Source organism: Heptranchias perlo, chromosome 10, assembly GCF_035084215.1.
Source record: "Heptranchias perlo isolate sHepPer1 chromosome 10, sHepPer1.hap1, whole genome shotgun sequence".
NCBI classification, from domain to species: Eukaryota; Metazoa; Chordata; class Chondrichthyes; order Hexanchiformes; family Hexanchidae; genus Heptranchias; species Heptranchias perlo.
Window position 1 is genome coordinate 84,793,353 of NC_090334.1, and position 16,629 is coordinate 84,809,981.

The 16,629-nt window shown below is 46.4% G+C and overlaps 1 protein-coding gene across 3 annotated transcripts in view; it reads left to right on the plus strand.

Moving 5' to 3' along the window:
• The window catches only part of ttll5 (tubulin tyrosine ligase-like family, member 5), a 431,390-nt gene that overhangs the window by 25,555 nt on the left and 389,206 nt on the right, over positions 1–16,629 (plus strand). The gene's annotated exons all lie outside the window — the stretch shown is intronic.

Here is a 16,629-nt window from a genome sequence, read left to right on the forward strand (position 1 = left end):
TTGCTGTAATAAAAACATAGAATCATAGAATGGTTACAGCACAGAAGGAGGCCATTTGGCCCGTCGAGCCCATGCTGGCTTTTTGTAAGAGCAATCCAATTAGTCCCATTCCCCCGCTCTTTCCCCGTAGCCCTGCAAATTTTTTCCTTTCAAGTATTTATGCAATTCCTTTCTGAAAGCCACGATTGAATCTGCTTGCACCACCCTTTGAGGCAGCACATTCCAGATCATAACTTCTCGCTGCGTAAAAACGTTTTTCTTCATGTTGCCTTTGGTACTTTTGCCAATCACCTTAAATTTGTGTCCTCTGGTTCTTGACTCTTCCACCAATGGGAACAGTTTCTCTTTATTTACTTTACCTAAACCCTTCATGATTTTGAACACTTCTATCAAATCTCCTCTGAATTTCTCTGCTCTAAGGAGAACAACCCCAGTTCTCCAGTCTATCCACGTAACTAAAGTCCTCATCCCTGGAACCATTCTAATAAATCTTTTCTGCACCCTCTCTAAGGTCTTCACATCTTTCCTAAAATGCGGTGCCCAGAATTGGACACAATACTCCAGTTCTGGCCGAACCAGTGTTTTATAAAGGTTCAACGTAACTTCCTTGCTTTTGTACTCTGTGCCTCTATTTATAAAGCCCAGGATCCCGTATGCTTTTTTACCTGCTTTCTCAGTCCTGCCACCTTCAAAGGTTTGTGCACATATATCCCCAGATCTGTGTTGCTGCATCCCCTTTAGAATTGTACAACTTAGTTTATATTACCTCCTCGTTCTTCCTGCCAAACTGTATCACTTCACACTTCTCTGTGTTAAATTTCATCTGCTGTGAGTCCGCCCATTCCACCAGCCTGTCTATGTCCTTTTGAAGTCTCGCTGTTTACTACACTTCCAAGTTTTGTGTCATCTGCAAATTTTGAAATTGTGCCCTGTATACCTAAGTCCAAATCATTAATATATATATAAAAAAAAAGCAGTGGTCCCAGTACCGACCCCTTGGGAGCACCACAGTACACCTCCCTCCAGTCTGAAAAACAACCGTTCACTATTCCCTATTTCCTGTAACTTAGCCAATTTCGTATCCATGCTGCCACTACCCCTTTTATTCCATGGGCTTCAATTTTGCTGACAAGCCTATTATGTGGCACTTTATCAAACGCCTTTTGAAAGTCCATATACACAACATCAACCGCATTGCCCTCATCAACCTCCTCTATTACCTCATCAAAAAACTCAATCAAGTTAGTTAAACGCGATTTGCTTTTAACAAATCCGTGCTGGCTTTCCTTTATTAATCCACACTTGTCCAAGTGACCATATTAATTTTGACCCAGATTATCGTTTCTAAAAGTTTCCCCATCACTGAGGTTAAACTGACTGGCCTGTAGTTGCTGGGTTTATCCTTACACCCTTTTTTGAACAAGGGTGTAACATTTGCAATTCTCCAGTCCTCTGGCACCACCCCCATATTTAAGTAGGATTGGAAGATTATGGCCAGCACCTCTGCAATTTCCACCCTTATTCCCCTCCGCAACCGAGGGATGCATCCCATCCGGATCAGGTGATTTATCTACTTTAAGTTCAGCCAGCCTTTCTAGTACCTCCTCTTTATCAATTTTTAGCCCATTTAATATCTCAACTACCTCCTCTTTTACTGTGACTTTGGCAGCACCTTCTTCCTTGGTAAAGACAGATGCAAAGTACCCATTTAGTACCTCAGCCATCCCCTCTGCCTCCTTGCATAAAACTCCTTTTTGGTCCGTAATCGGCCCCACTTCTCCTCTTACTACCGTTTACTGTTTCACGGGTACGGTAGCATAGTGGTTATGTCACTGGACGAGTAATCCAGAGGCTTGGACTAAAATCCAGAGTCATGAGTTCAAATCCTGCCACGGCAGCTGGCGAATTTAAATTCAATTAATTAAATAAAAATCTGGAATTAAAATACTAGTATCAGTAATGATGGCCATGAAACGACCGGATTGTCGTAAAAACCCATCTGGTTCACTAATGTCCTTTAGGGAAGGAAACCTGCCGTCCTTACCCGGTCTGGCCAATATGTGACTCCAGACCCACAGCAATGTGGGTTGATTCTTAATTGCCCTCTGAAATGGCCGAGCAAGCCACTCAGTTGTAAAATCTCGCTACGAAAAGTCATAATAAGAATAAAACCGGACGGACCACCCGGCATCAGACCACGAGGCACAGGACACGACAACGGCAAACCAAGCCCAGTCGACCCTGCAAGGTCCTCCTTACTAACATCTGGGGATTTGTGCCAAAATTAGGAGAGCTGTCCCACAGACTAGTCAAGCAACAGGCTGACATAGCCATTCTCACAGAATCATACCTTTCAGCCAACATCCCAGACTCTTCCATCACCATCCCTGGGTATGTCCTGTCCCACCGGCAGGACAGACCCACCAGAGGTGGCGGTACAGTGATATACAGTCAGGAGGGAGTGGCCCTGGGCGTCCTCAACATTGACTCTGGACCCCATGAAATCTCATGGCATCAGGTCAAACACGGGCAGGGAAACCTCCTGCTGGTTACCACCTACCGCCCTCCCTCAGCTGATGAATCAGTCCTCCTCCATGTTGAGCACCACTTGGAGGAAGCACTGAGGGTAGCAAGGGCACAGAATGTACTCTGGGTGGGGGACTTCAATGTCCATCACCAAGAGTGGCTCGGTAGCACCACTACTGACCGAGCTGGCCGAGTCCTGAAGGACATAGCTGCCAGACTGGGCCTGTGGCAGATGGTGAGCGAACCAACACGAGGGAAAAACTTACTTGACCTCGTCCTCACCAATCGACCTGTCGCAAATGCATCTGTCCATGACAGTGTTGGTAGGAGTGACCACCGCACAGTCCTCGTGGAGATGAAGTCCTGTCCTCACACTGAGGACACCATCCAACATGTTGTGTGGCACTACCACCGTGCTAAATGGGATAGATTCAGAACAGGGCATCCATGAGGCATTGTGGGCCATCAGCAGCAGCATTGTATTCCAGCACAATCTGTAACCTCATGTCCCAGCACATTCCTCACTCTACCATTACCAACAAGCCAGGGGATCAACCCTGGTTCAATGAGGAGTGTAGAAGAGCAGCACCAGGCACACCGAAAAATGAGGTGCCAACCTGGTGAAGCTACAACTCAGGACTACATGCATGCTAAACAGCAGAAGCAACATGTTATAGACAGAGCTAAGCGATTCCACAACCAACGGATCAGATCAAAGCTCTGCAGTCCTGCCACATCCAGTTGTGAATGGTGGTGGACAATTAAACAACTAACAGGAGGAGGAGGCTCTGCAAACATCCCCATCCTCAATGATGACGGAGTCCAGCACATGAGTACAAAAGACAAGGCTGAAGCGTTTGCAACCATCTTCAGCCAGAAGTGCCAAGTGGATGATCCATCTCGGCCTCCTCCCGATATCCCCACCATCACGGAAGCCAGTCTTCGGCCAATTCGATTCACTCCACGTGATATTAAGAAACGGCTGAGTGCACTGGATACAGCAAAGGCTATGGGTCCCGACAACATCCCAGCTGTAGTGCTGAAGACTTGTGCTCCAGAACTAGCTGCGCCTCCAGCCAAGCTGTTCCAGTACAGCTACAACTTGGTGGCATCTACCCGACAATGTGGAAAATTGCCCAGGTATGTCCTGTCCACAAAAAGCAGGACAAATCCAATCCGGCCAGTTACTGCCCCATCAGTCTACTCTCAATCATCAGCAAAGTGATGGAAGGTGTCGTCGACAGTGCTATCAAGCGGCACTTACTCACCAATAACCTGCTCACCGATGCTCAGTTTGGGTTCCGCCAGGACCACTCGGCTCCAGACCTCATGACAGCCTTGGTCCAAACATGGACAAAAGAGCTGAATTCCAGAGGTGAGGTGAGAGTGACTGCCCTTGACATCAAGGCAGCATTTGACCGAGTGTGGCACCGAGGAGCCCTCGTAAAATTGAAGTCAATGGGAATCAGGGGGAAAACTCTCCAGTGGCTGGAGTCATACCTAGCACAAAGGAAGATGGTAGTGGTTGTTAGAGGCCAATCATCTCAGCCCCAAGACGTTGCTGCAGGAGTTCCTCAGAGCAGTGTCCTAGGCCCAACCTTCTTCAGCTGCTTCATCAATGACCTTCCCTCCATCATAAGGTCAGAAATGGGGATGTTCGCTGATGATTGCACAGTGTTCAGTTCCATTCGGAACCCCTCAAATAATGAAGCAGTCCGAGCCCGCATGCAGCAAGACCTGGACAACATCCAGGCTTGGGCTCATAAGTGGCAAGTAACATTCGCGCCAGACAAGTGCCAGGCAATGACCATCTCCAACAAGAGAGAGTCTAACCACCTCCCCTTGACATTCAACGGCATTACCATCGCCGAATCCCCCACCATCAACATCCTGGGGGTCACCATTGACCAGAAACTTAACTGGACCAGCCATATAAATACTGTGGCTACGAGAGCAGGTCAGAGGCTGGGTGTTCTGCGGTGAGTGACTCACCTCCTGACTCCCCAAAGCCTTTCCACCATCTACAAGGCACAAGTCAGGAGTGTGATGGAATACTCTCCACTTGCTTGGATGAGTGCAGCTCCAACAACACTCAAGAAGCTCGACACCATCCAAGATAAAGCAGCCCGCTTGATTGGCACCCCATCCACCACCCTAAACATTCACTCTCTTCACCACCGGCGCACTGTGGCTGCAGTGTGTACCATCCACAGGATGCACTGCAGCAACTCGCCAAGGCTTCTTCGACAGCACCTCCCAAACCCGCGACGTCTACCACCTTGAAGGACAAGAGCAGCAGGCACATGGGAACTACACCACCTGCACGTTGCCCTCCAAGTCACACACCATCCCGACTTGGAAATATATCACCGTTCATTCATTGTCGCTGGGTCAAAATCCTGGAACTCCCTTCCTAACAGCACTGTGGGAGAACCGTCACCACACGGACTGCAGCGGTTCAAGAAGGCGGCTCACCACCACCTTCTCGAGGGCAATTTGGGATGGGCAATAATTGCTGGCCTCACCAGCGACGCCCACATCCCGTGAACGAATAAAAAAAAAACATGTCTATAGAAGACTTTTGGATTCCCTTTTATGTTTGCCACCAGTCTCTTCTCATACTCTCTCTTTGCCCCTCTTATTGCCTTTTTCACTTCTCTGTACTTTCTATATTCAGCCTGGTTCTCACTTGTACTATCAACCTGACATACTGATCAAGAAAGTTCTCCTGAACACACTTCAGAAATTCCTCCCCCTCCTTGCCCTTTACACTATTACTATCCCAGTCTATATTAGGATTGTTGAAGTCCCTCATTATCACTAACCTATAGTTTTTGCACCTCTCTGTAATTTCCCTACAAATTTGCTCCTCTGTATCCTTCCCACTCGTTGGTGGCCTATAGAATACACCCAGTAGTGTAAAGATGCCTCTACTCTAACCAAATAGATTCTGTCCTTGACCCCTCCAGGACGTCCTCTCTCTCCAGCACTGCAATATTCTCTTTAATCAATACTGTCTCCCCCAACCCCCCCCCCCCCCACTCCTTTTTTTCCTTCCCTGTCTTTTCTGAACATCTTGTATCCAGGAATATTTAGCACCCAATCCTGCCCTTTTTTGAGTCAGTTCTCTGTTATCACCACTACATCATATTCCCATGTGGCTATTTGTGCCTGCAGCTTACCAACCTTATTTACCATGCTTCGTGTGTTTACACACATGCACTCTAAACTTATCTTAAACCTTCTCGTATTCTGTCTTAGTCTGATCCCACCTAATACAGTACTATTTCTTACTCTAGTGCTATCTGTCTCTCCCAATCCCTTGTTACCTTGTTTCTCCTTTCTATTGCTATATTCTGGTGCCCATCCCCCTGCCAAATTAGTTTTAAACCCTCCCCCATAGCACTAGTGAACCTCCCCATAAGGACATTGGTCCCAGTTCTGTTGAGGTGCAACCCGTCCATTTTGAACAGGTCCCTCCTGCCCCAGAACTGGTCCCAATGCCCCAAGAATCTGAAGCCCTCCCTCTTGCACTATGTCTCTAGCCGTGCATTAACCTGCCTTATCTTCCTATTTCCATACTCACTAGTGGGTGACACTGGGAGTAATCCAGAGATTCGTACCTTTGAGGCCCTGCTTTGTAACTTCCTCCCTAGTTCCTGAAACTCTAACCACAGGACCTCAACCCTTTTCTTTCCTATGTCGATGGTACCCACATGGACCACGACTTCTGGCTGTTTCCCCTTCCCCCCCCGCAGAACGTTCTGCACCCTCTCAGTGATGAGACCATGCGGAACTCACGGCGGCGGTCACAGAAACGACTGTCAGTCCCCCTGACTATCGAATCCCCTATGACTACTGCATTTCTACACTTCACTGTGCCCCCCATGCAGTCCTTTGCCCAGTGGTGCCATGCTTAGGACTGCACTCCTTCGAGGTGTCGCCACCCTCACTGATATTCAATACTGAATACCTGTTTGAGAGTGCCACACTCCCAGAAGATTCCTGCACTGCCTGTCTCTTCCAACCCTTTCGGATGGCCACCCACTTGCGATCCTGAACTCTCTGTGGCTGCGGAAAACAAAAAGTGCTGGAAATACTCAGCAGGTCAGGCAGCATACATGGAAAGAGAAACAGAATTAACATTTCAGGTGGATGACCTTTCATCAGAACTGGAAGAAGTTCGAGATTTAACAGTTTACAAACATGTGCAGAGCCAGGGAAAGAAGTGGGGGAAGGGGAAGAGGAGAGGAGGAAAGACCAAAAAGGAAGGTCTGTGATAGGGTGGAGGGCAGGACTCGTTAAATGACAAAAAGGATGATGGTGCGAGGCAAGGAGGGTGTTAATGGGATAAGTGAAGAAACAAAAGATGGGTCTGGAGGAGCTGTAAATGGCTACAGCAAAACCATTACCAGCACCTGCAGTCTGAGAAAATGGGAGTCATGTATAAATGCGTAGGCTTCGAGGAGCTCCTGAACATTTACCTGAGGAAGGAGGAAGCCTCCGAAAGCTTGTGAATTTAAAATAAAATTGCTGGACTATAACTTGGTGTTGTAAAATTGTTTACAATTGAGAAAATGGGAGCAGTGGTTATGATCTGAAGTAGTTGAAATCAATGTTGAGTGTGGAAGGTTGTGAAATGCCTAATTGAAAGACGTGTGCTGTTCCTCGAGCTTTCATTGAGCTTCATTGGTTTTGCTATGACTGCCAATTAGTGTTCAATTATGTGCAGGTTAGTGCTGTGGGTTCACACCCACACATGGACCCAAGGTAAAGACTTATTTAGGACTGTTGCAACTGTTAGAGAGGGTAGACTTTCACCTAGGTCTCAGCTAAAAGGACAATTTGTCAAATAATCATGTTATCCATGGCATTTGACTTGGGCATGTTAATTGCAAATCCTGTTCAAGCAGCAAGTAATTTTTGCTGATGTGGTGTTATCCGATCATGCAGGGTGCTATTGGTGTAGGCTAAAAGTGACAGATGTACAGTTATGATTGCTTTTGATTCAGATGATGAATACATAATCAGCTGGTAGTATTCTGCAGAGGGTCATAGGCTCATCATGGTAGTTGAAAAAAAGCCAGTCTATCTGTGATCCACAGCGGTGCTAATATACCTCCGTGATCTTTCCATGCACTATTTTCACACCTTCCTCCAGCCCTATATTGCCCCCCCAACTCTCCATTTCTAACTTGGGCCTGGTTCATTCCCTCTTCCCTTTGCCCTACCATTGGCACAGTGCCTAGGCTCCACTCTCTGGAATTCCCTTTCTAAGCTCCTCTGCCTCTCCACCTCTCTTCCTTCTCAAAGCCCTCCTCTTTTACCATGCTTTTGGTCACCACTTTGTAATTTTTCCTTTCTGTTTTTCCTCACACCTCTGTGAAGTACTTTGGGATTTTTTTTTACAATAAATAAGTGTTGTACGTAAAAGATTCTTCTATTCAAAGGAAAAGGAAATTGGGCAGAGTATAAAATGGCCTGCAGATTCACTACCGGCTGGTTAATACTACCGGCCACAACCAATTTCACCCCCTTAGTTTTATTTAAAATAAGGTATTAACAGGTGGTGTGGGAGGAGAGTCAATGATTGAATGAGCAGACATGGACTTTGGATGGAGCGGAATTAATGGGCTGAATGGCCTTTTCTTGCATCGAACTTTCTTTTGTTCTTGTGTTTGTGTATCGCATCCAAGTAGGGTGGGCTATCTCCTTTCAGAATAAATCTGAATTAAAGAAGTTCCCCAATGCTGAAAGACCCGAATGAATGAAATTCCATCGTGTTCCAATTAATGTATCTCAATAAAGTTACCGCTTGAGGAATGGCGAGTGTGAAACCCGTGACTCGCTGTGCTGGTATAGCAAACTGCTGCATTAGTGCTCTGCCCATACAGTTCATTTTTACGTCTTGTTCATTACTCAACATTGTAAGAGCACTCCCCCAATGACGGGACTTCAGAATGGCTTCCAAACGGATAGCAATGTTACTGCTTGGCTTTCCGTAAAGCGTAATGCTGTGCAAAATTTCTGTATAATGTCCATTCGAACTGTGAGATACACCCATCTGTTTTTCTGAAGAGTTATACAACTTCATGGTGACATACTGGTACAGATGCAAAATAAGCCCAGTGACAGAACATAGGAACAGGCGCAAGCCTGCTATTACGGGATGGCTTTGTTCCTTGTGTTCAGCGTCTCCTTTATATGCCGTTGTATGTGAAATTGGGAGAGGTTTGTGGGAGTTTTGTGTGACATCAGCCTGCCCTGCGTTTTCTATACTCCTGCTAAAGCTTGTACAGTATTAGGGTTTAATCTAAAGTACAGCAGTGCAGACTCAGCTATAAGAGCTGGACAGACAGCAGCTGGCTGGACTGTGAGTGCCTTTAATAGAACAGGATTTATGTTGGTGTCACTCTACTCTTATCCCTTTGCAGTTCTCGTAGATCGAGTGTCCTTTTAGGGTATAAGAAAGAACAACTTGTATTGTGCAATCTTCTACCGTGAAGACCCCTCCTGTTGTGATCATTTTATATTCCGAGGGATAAAAGATTGCTTTATTTCACGTGCCTTTGCCCTCCCCTAGTGTTTGCCTGGTAAAACACTCAAACCACAAACTCCAGAAAGTACAGGCTTTGATGTCCAGTCTGTGCTGAGTTAGCTAATTTCAGCCAGGACAGCAATGCAGGTGCTACAATTGGCCTCCGTGCCCCTGGGCTAGCGAGGGAAACAAATCAGCCGAGGTTCCCGCTGTTGGTCGCTACCCAGGGACCCCTGCTGAAAATTACACGTGTGAACATCGGGTGAGAACAGGATTGGGCTCATCTCTAACGTTCCCCCCGCACTGATTGAATAGCTTGCCAATACTCAGTACGCAAGGGCTAGCACTTGAAGGATGGTCCCGAGAGCTGCTGGTGCCCATGGGACCGAACCCCAGTATGGATGCTCAGGAGAAGTGGGCAGAAAATTAGGGAGAAGAAAACACTGCAAAGTTTAATACAATAAGTTTTACATGAATGGTATTTTGCAATAGTTTCTGTGCATTGATATTTTCATTGATAAGGAAGGCCATTCGGCCTATTTTAATTCGTCTACCCACCCCCCACTGCAACATCCCATTGCTCCTTAAATGATTCCAGGGTTTTCTCCTCCAATGATCGAGCTGGGATTCCGTTCCTAGTATTAATCACTCTATCTGTGACGAACTTCTTAGAAACATAGAATAGTTGATATCAATCCTAAATTTACCTTTTACTGTGCTGGTGCTAGCTCTTCAATTGGGGCTATTGACTCAACTTTATACTCTTCCTTTTCAAATCCTTTTTTTATTATTTGTTCATGAGGTATGGGTGTCGCTGGCAAGGCCAGCATTTATTGCCCATCCCTAATTGCCCTTGAGAAGGTGGTGGTGAGCCGCCGCCTTGAACCGCTGCAGTCCATGTGGTGAAGGTTCTGATCCAATTCCTCCCTAGGTAATATACTCTTCTTCAAAAGTAATCTTTTGGTAAAGCATCCCATGTTCTCATAACCATTTGTATGAAAAAAATATTCTTCTAAGCGCCCCTTCTTTCTTCCAGTGATGATCCTCAGCCTATGTCCCATGGTCACTCATTCCCCAACCATTGGAAAGATTCTTTCACTTTTTACCCTCTCAAAATCTTTCATAATTTTGAAAAAGTCTATTTTACCCTTCTTCACTTGATTTGTTCCTGTGGAAAAAGCCCCAACTTTTTGAGCCTTTCTTCATAATTAGCCTCTCATTCTTGGTATCATTCCAGTGAATCTTCACTGTGCTCGTTCCATGGCTATAATGGGGTGCCCAGAATGGAACACAATGCTCCAACTATGGCCTAACCAACGTCTTGTACAAGTTCAGTATTACTTTCTTGTATTTATATTCACTGCCCCTAATTATAAAACTGAGAATCTCATTTATTTTTATACCCTTGTCATCAAAATTCTGTAGAGTATGGAACCGTTCCTGCAGATTGGAGGGTGGCAAATGTAACCCCACTATTTAAAAAAGGAGGGAGAGAGAAAACAGGGAACTACAGACTGGTTAGCCTAACATCAGTAGTAGGGAAAATGCTAGAGTCCATTATAAAGGATATGATAACAGGACACTTAGAAAATATCAATGGGATTAGACAAAGGCAACATGGATTTATGAAAGGAAAATCATGTTTGACAAACCTACTGGAGTTTTTTGAGGATGTAATTGGTAGAATAGATAAGGGAGAACCAGTGGATGTGGTTTATTTGGATTTTCAGAAGGTCTTTGATAAAGTCTCACATAAGAAGTTAGTGTGCAAAATTAAAGCACATGGGATTGGTGGTAATATACTGGCATGGATTGAAAATTGGTTAACACAGGAAACAGATGTAAGGAATCTTACAACACCAGGTTATAGTCCAACAGTTTTATTTGAAAATCACAAGCTTTCGGAGGCTTTCTCCTTCGTCAGGTGAGTGTGTGATTCCTTGAAGGTTACCGCATATATAGTCAGAGAACAATGCCTGGTGATTACAGATAATCTTTCCAACTGCCCGTTGTCAAGGCAATCAGACAGAGAGACAGTACATACAGGACGACTGAATATACAAACGGTCCGAACCCAGAGACAGAGAGAGAGACAAACATCCGAAAGGAAGAGACAGAGAGAGAATGACCAGTTGTATTAAAAACAGATAACTCTTTTTTCGCTGGTGGGGTTACCTGTAGCGTGACATGAACCCAAGATCCCGGTTGAGGCCGTCCTCATGGGTGCGGAACCTGGCTATCAATTTCTGCTCGACGATTTTGCGTTGTCGTGTGTCTCGAAGGCCACCTTGGAGAACGCTTACTCGAAGATCGGTGGCTGAATGTCCTTGACTGTTGAAGTGTTCCCCGACTGGGAGGGAACCCTCCTGTCTGGCGATTGTTGCGCGGTGTCCGTTCATCCGTTGTCGCAGTGTCTGCATGGTCTCGCCAATGTACCATGCTCCGGGGCATCCTTTCCTGCACCGTATGAGGTAGACAACGTTGGCCGAGTCACAGGAGTATGAACCATGTACCTGGTGGGTGGTGTCCTCTCGTGTGATGGTGGTATCTGTGTCGATGATCTGGCATTCTTGCAGAACGATGGTCTGTTTGAGGTTGGGTGGCTGTTTGAAGGCGGGTAGTGAAGGCGTGGGGATGGCCTTAGCGAGGTGTTCGTCGTCATCGATGACATGTTGAAGGCTGTGAAGAACATGGCGTAGTTTCTCTGCCCCGGGGACGTACTGGACGACGAAGGGTACTCTGTTGGTTGCATCCCGTGTTTGTCTTCTGAGGCAGTCCATGCGATTTTTCGCTGTGGCCCGTCGGAACTGTCGATCGACGAGTTGAGCGTCATATCCCGTTCTTACGAGGGCGTCTTTCAGCGTCTAAGTGTCCATCGCGTTCCTCCTCGTCTGAGCAGATCCTGTGTATTCGCAGGGCCTGTCCATAGGGCCACAGCGAAAATTCGCATAGACCTCCTCAGAAGACAAACACGGGACGCAACCAACAGAGTACCCTTCGTCGTCCAGTACTTCCCCGAAGCGGAGAAACTACACCATGTTCTCCGCAGCCTTCAACATGTCATCGATGACGACGAACACCTCGCTAAGGCCATCCCCACGCCTCCACCACTCGCCTTTAAACAGCCACCCAACCTCAAACAGACCATCATTCGCAGCAAATTACCCAGCTTTCAGGAGAACAGCGTCCACGACACCACACAACCCTGCCACGGCAACCTCTGCAAGACATGCCAGATCATCGACACAGATACCACCATCATACGAGAGGACACCACCCACCAGGTGCACGGTTCATACTCCTGTGACTCGGCCAACGTTGTCTACCTCATACGGTGCAGGAAAGGATGCCCCGGAGCATGGTACATTGGCGAGACCATGCAGTCACTGCGACAACGGATGAACGGACACTGCGCAACAATCGCCAGACAGGAGGGCTCCCTCCCAGTCGGGGAACACTTCAGCAGTCAAGGACATTCAGCCACCGATCTTCGAGTAAGCGTTCTCCAAGGCGGCCTTCGAGATACACGACAACGCAAAGTCGTCGAGCAGAAATTGATAGCCAAGTTCCGCACCCATGAGGACGGCCTCAACTGGGAGCTTGGGTTCATGTCACGCTACACATAACTCTTTTTCTGCTGGTGGGGTTATCTGTTTTTAATACAACTGGTCATTCTCTCTCTCTTCCTTTCGGATGTTTCTCTTTCTCTCTCTCTCTCTGTTTCTGTCTCTGGGTTCGGACCATTTGTATATTCAGTAGTCCTGTATGTACTGTCTCTCTGTCTGATTGCCTTGACAACGGGCAGTTGGAAAGATTATCTGCAATCACCAGGCATTGTTCTCTGACTATATATGCGGTAACCTTCAAGGAATCACAAACTCACCTGACGAAGGAGAAAGCCTCCAAAAGCTTGTGATTTTCAAATAAAACTGTTGGATTATAACCTGGTGTTGTAAGATTCCTTACATTTGTGCACCCCAGTCATAGAATCATAGAAGTTACAACATGGAAACAGGCCCTGGACCGGTTCCTAGAATCATAGAATCATAGAAGTTTACAACATGGAAACAGGCCCTTCGGCCCAACATGTCCATGTCGCCCAGTTTATACCACTAAGCTAGTCCCAATTGCCTGCACTTGGCCCATATCCCTCTATACCCATCTTACCCATGTAACTGTCCAAATGCTTTTTAAAAGACAAAATTGTACCCGCCTCAACTACTGCCTCTGGCAGTTCGTTCCAGACACTCACCACCCTTTGAGTGAAAAAATTGCCCCTCTGGACCCTTTTGTATCTCTCCCCTCTCACCTTAAATCTATGTCCCCTTGTTATAGACTCCCCTACCTTTGGGAAAAGATTTTGACTATCGACCTTATCTATGCCCCTCATTATTTTATAGACTTCTATAAGATCACACCTAAACCTCCTACTCTCCAGGGAAAAAAGTCCCAGTCTATCTAACCTCTCCCTGTAAGTCAAACCATCAAGTCCCGGTAGCATCCTAGTAAATCTTTTCTGCACTCTTTCTAGTTTAATAATATCCTTTCTATAATAGGGTGACCAGAACTGTACACAGTATTCCAAGTGTGGCCTTTCTAATGTCTTGTACAACTTCAACAAGACATCCCAACTCCTGTATTCAATGTTCTGACCAATGAAACCAAGCATGCTGAATGCCTTCTTCACCACCCTATCCACCTGTGACTCCACTTTCAAGGAGCTATGAACCTGTACTCCTAAATCTCTTTGTTCTATAACTCTCCCCAACGCCCTACCATTAACGGAGTAGGTCCTGGCCCGATTCGATCTACCAAAATGCATCACCTCACATTTATCTAAATTAAACTCCATCTGCCATTCATCGGCCCACTGGCCCAATTTATCAAGATCCCGTTGCAATCCCAGATAACCTTCTTCACTGTCCACAATGCCACCAATCTTGGTGTCATCTGCAAACTTACTAACCATGCCTCCTAAATTCTCATCCAAATCATTAATATAAATAACAAATAACAGCGGACCCAGCACCGATCCCTGAGGCACACCGCTGGACACAGGCATCCAGTTTGAAAAACAACCCTCCACAACCATCTTCTGTCGTCAAGCCAATTTTGTATCCAATTGGCTACCTCACCTTGGGTCCCGTGAGATTTAACCTTATGTAACAACCTACCATGCGGTACCTTGTCAAAGGCTTTGCTGAAGTCCATGTAGACCACGTCTACTGCACAGCCCTCATCTATCTTCTTGGTTACCCCTTCAAAAAACTCAATCAAATTCGTGAGACATGATTTTCCTCTCACAAAACCATGCTGACTGTTGCTAATCAGTCCCTGCCTCTCCAAATGCCTGTAGATCCTGTCTCTCAGAATACCCTCTAACAACTTACCCACTACAGATGTCAGGCTCACCGGTCTGTAGTTCCCAGGCTTTTCCCTGCCGCCCTTAAACAAAGGCACAACATTTGCTACCCTCCAATCTTCAGGCACCTCACCTGTAGCTGTCGATGATTCAAATATCTCTGCTAGGGGACCCGCAATTTCCTCCCTAACCTCCCATAACGTCCTGGGATACATTTCATCAGGTCCCGGAGATTTATCTACCTTGATGCGTGTTAAGACTTCCAGCACCTCCCTCTCTGTAATATGTACACTTCTCAAGACATCACTGTTTATTTCCCCAAGTTCCCTAACATCCATGCCTTTCTCAACCGTAAATACCGATGTGAAATATTCATTCAGGATCTCACCCATCTCTTGTGGTTCCGCACATAGCTGACCTTGTTGATCCTTAAGAGGCCCTACTCTCTCCCTAGTTACTCTTTTGCCCTTTATGTATTTGTAGAAGCTCTTTGGATTCTCCTTTGCCTTATCTGCCAAAGCAATCTCATGTCCCCTTTTTGCCCTCCTGATTTCTCTCTTAACTCTACTCCGGCAATCTCTATACTCTTCAAGGGATCCACTTGATCCCAGCTGCCTATGCATGTCATATGCCTCCTTCTTCTTTTTGACTTGGGCCTCAATCTCCCGAGTCATCCAAGATTCCCTACTTCTACCAGCCTTGCCCTTCACTTTATAAGGAATGTGCTTGCCCTGAACCCTGGTTAACACACTTTTGAAAGCCTCCCGCTTACCAGACGTCCCTTTGCCTGCCAACAGACTCTCCCAATCAACTTCTGAAAGTTCCTGTCTAATACCATCAAAATTGGCCTTTCCCCAATTTAGAATTTTAACTTTTGGGCCTGACCTATCATTCTCCATAGCTATCTTAAAACTAATGGAATTATGATCACTGGTTCCAAAGTGATCCCTCACTAACACTTCTGTCACCTGCCCTTCCTTATTTCCCAAGAGGAGGTAAAGTTTTGCCCCCTCTCTAGTTGGGCCATCCACATACTGAATGAGAAATTCCTCCTGAATACACTCAACAAATTTCTCTCCATCCAAGCCCCTAATTCTATGGCTGTCCCAGTCAATGTTGGGAAAGTTAAAGTCCCCTACTATTACCACCCTATTTTTCTTGCAGCTGTCTGTAATCTCCTTACATATTTGCTCCTCAATTTCCTGTTGACTATTTGGGGGTCTGTAGTACAATCCTATCAAAGTGATCTCTCCCTTCTTATTTTTCAGTTCTACCCATATGGACTCCGTGGGCGAACCCTCGGATATATCCCCTCTCACTACTGCCGTGATGTTCTCCATAATCAAGAACGCAACTCCCCCTCCTCTCTTACCTCCTGCTCTATCTTTCCTATAGCATCTGTACCCTGGAACATTGAGCTGCCAGTCCTGCCCCTCCCTTAGCCATGTTTCAGTAATAGCTATAACATCCTAGTCCCATGTACCCATCCATGCCCTGAGTTCATCTGCCTTGCCCATCAGACTTCTTGCATTGAAATAAATGCAGTTTAATCTAGACTTCCCTTGGTCTTTGCCCTGCTTTCTCAGACTATCTGTCCGGTCATGTTCTGTACACTCTCCCTTACTGCCACCACTTTACTTCCCACTGACTTCCTGCATCGGTTCCCATCCCCCTGCCACATTCGTTTAAACCCTCCCCAACAGCACTGGCAAACACTCCCCCTAGGACATTGGTTCCAGTCCTGCCCAGATGCAGACCGTCCAATTTGTACTGGTCCCACCTCCCCCAGAACCGGTTCCAATGGCCCAGGAATTTGAATCCCTCCCTCTTGCACCATCTCTCAAGCCACGTATTCATCCTAGCTATCCTGTCATTCCTACTCTGACTAGCCCGTGGCACTGGTAGCAATCCTGAGATTACTACCTTTGAGGTCCTACTTTTTAGTTTAACTCCTAACTCCCTAAATTCAGCTTGTGGGACCTCATCCTGTTTTTTACCTATATCGTTGGTGCCTATATGCACCACGACAACTGGCTGTTCACCCTCCCCCTCCAGAATGTCCTGCAGCCGCTCCGAGACATCCCTGACCCTTGCACCAGGGAGGCAACATACCATCCTGGAGTCTCGGTTGCGTCCGCAGAAACGCCTGTCTATTCCCCTTACAATCGAGTCCCCTATCACTATAGCTCTGCCACTCTATTTC